This window comes from Hemiscyllium ocellatum, chromosome 46, assembly GCF_020745735.1.
Source record: "Hemiscyllium ocellatum isolate sHemOce1 chromosome 46, sHemOce1.pat.X.cur, whole genome shotgun sequence".
Lineage (NCBI taxonomy): Eukaryota > Metazoa > Chordata > Chondrichthyes > Orectolobiformes > Hemiscylliidae > Hemiscyllium > Hemiscyllium ocellatum.
In genome coordinates, this window is record NC_083446.1 from 11,303,867 (window position 1) to 11,306,567 (window position 2,701).

A 2,701-nucleotide genomic window follows, 5' to 3' on the forward strand; every position below is an offset into this window, starting at 1 on the left:
AATGGAAGTCTGTGAGCAGCAACTTGAACATTTGCTGGTACACAGAGAGCCAGAACTGAAAGATTTGTATTGAAAGGCAGTTTTTACCAAAACAACAGGCTTTCGAATTTAGCCAATCAATTTGAACCAGGTAATGAGATACCAAAAACCAATTAAATTTAAATCTGATGGGTTTGACAACAGAGAACCAATCCTATTGTAGAAATACTGGTATGTCATCTCGAGTATAAGAGAAAGGGGGCAGTTGGACAAAGCCCCTCAGAACGAGCTGCCATCCCCAATAGCTAACGGCCCTGGGCTCTCAAGAGAGAATCGTTGACTCTTACAGCCTCATCTGTGTCTTTGAGAAAGTATCATCTAAATAACAACAGTACCAATGACAGAGAAGACATTCCTGACAGAAGGATCAACAGAGAGAACACAGAACATTCTGGAAGATGAATAACCTAGCTATAATTCCGGGAGACTAAATTCTATTCTTTTGTGGGTCTTGTTTTATTGGAACAGCATACCATTAGAATCTTGCTTTATTTGGGAATAGTTAGTAGAGAGAGGGATTTATTTGGTTTGTTAATAGTTCACTTAGAGTTAGATTAAAAGAAAGATTGTTACTTGTTGATTTTAAAGTGAGTGTCTGGGGTTTATTTTATTTAACCACTAGAAGTTGCTGAAAGACAGTTTACACCACCGTCTCACACTCCCTTTTACTGATGAGGTGAAGTGGTCCTCTTTTGGTGTTTCAGTTTTAGTTCTCAGAGCGGGGCCAACCTCCACTTTGTAACACACAGAATACCAGGAGACCTAGCCATTTGGATGCAGAACTGGCTTGAAGGTAGGAGACAGAGGGTGGTGGTGGAGGGGTTGTTTTTCAGCCTGGAGGCCTGTGACCAGTGGAGTACCACAAGGATCAGTGCCGGGTCCACTACTTTTTGTCATTTATACAAATGATTTGGATGTAAACATAGGAGATACGGTTAGTAAGTTTACCAATAACACCAAAATTAATGGTGCAGTCAAGAGCCAAAAAGGTTACTTCAGAGTTCAAGTGGATGTTGATCATATGGGTCAAGGAGTGGCAGATAGAGGTTAATTTGACTAAATGTGAGGTGTTGCATTTTGGAAAGGACTTATACACTTAATGGTAAACTCCTGGGTGTATTGCTGAACAAAGAGATCTTGGAGTGCAGGTTCAAAGCTCCTTGAAAGTAAAGTCACAAGTAGACTGGATAGTGAAGGAGGTGTTTGGTATGTTGGCCTTTATTGGTCAGTGCTTTGAGTACAGGAATTGAGTGGTCATCTTGTGGCTCAACAGGACATTGGTTAGGCCATTTTTGGAATACTGTGTTCAATTCTGTTCTAGGAAGGATGCTGTGAAACGTAAAAGGGTTCAGAAAAGATTTACAAGGATGTTGCCAGGGTTGGAGGGTTTGAGCTACAGGGAGAGGCTGAATCGAGTGGGGCTGTTTTCCCTGGAGCGTCGGAGGCTGAGGGGTGACCTTATAGAGGTTTATAAAATCATGAGGGGCATGGATAGGGGTGAATAGACAAGGTCTTTTCCCCCAGGGTAGTGGAGTCCAGCAGTAGAGGGCGTAGGTTTAGGGTGAGAGGGGAAAGATTTAAAAGAGACCTAAGGGGCAACTTTTTCACACAGAGGGTGGTATGTGTCTGGAATGAGCTGCCAGAGGAAGTGGTGGAGACTGGTACAATGACAACATTTAAAAGGCATCTGGATGGGTATATGAATAGGAAGGGTTTTGATTAATTTTGGATACTTGGTTGGTATGGACGAGTTGGACCAGAGGGTTCTGTTTCCATTCTACACAACTCTATGGAGTCACATATCTCTCAGTGCAGGGGAGATGTTCCACATAGCACAGAAACCACACAGCCTCGCCTGGTAAAGAAAACGAGGAGATTACTCCCTCAGTGATCGCTGCCTCTGACCCTCTAACTGGGATTCAAGCATCTCGCTGGAGAAATGTTGCAGAGAAGAACAGGGGCTTATATCCACCCTTGTTGAGAGTGTGTTGCTGGAAAAGCACAGCAGGCCAGACAGCATCCAAGGAGCAGGAGAATCGACGTTTCAGACTGGAGTCTTTCATTAGGAATTATATCTTTATATCCACCCCTCTCCCCTGACCCAATCTGACACATTCACTCCATACAAACTCTCTTTGACTGGTTTGGTTGTAGCCAGTGGAAACAGGCAGCATTGCTGGAAAAGGTCTCATGGCACAGTGGGCAGCGTCACGGCCTCAGAGCTAGGAGCTCTGGGTTCGAGCCCCACTCCAGGCCTTGTTAGCCAGGGAAGCTGCCGATCCTTTTGGCAGGCAGGAAGGAAGCCAATTTCGAGGTGGTTCCTGATCAGTAGTACCTAACTCCAGGCTACAGAATGCTCATAAAATCACCGTAACCACGACGACGACAAATACAAAATGGGAAATAGTCCACGGCTCTGGCACCATCTGTGGTGGGAGACATCTCATTCTCTCTCTGTACTCCCCCCAAAATAGTCTGCCAGCTAGATAATAGCACGTGGCCCTTTACTGCAAAGAAAATGGAGTGTAAAATTTTGCTCAGACCATCGTGTTTTAGGCCCTGAAAGATAGATTGGCATTGGTGACAGTCCAGGCATGTGGTTGATCCCAGGGTGGGGAGTGACTGTCTTACGACGAGAGGTTAAGTAGATTGAGCTTCATTG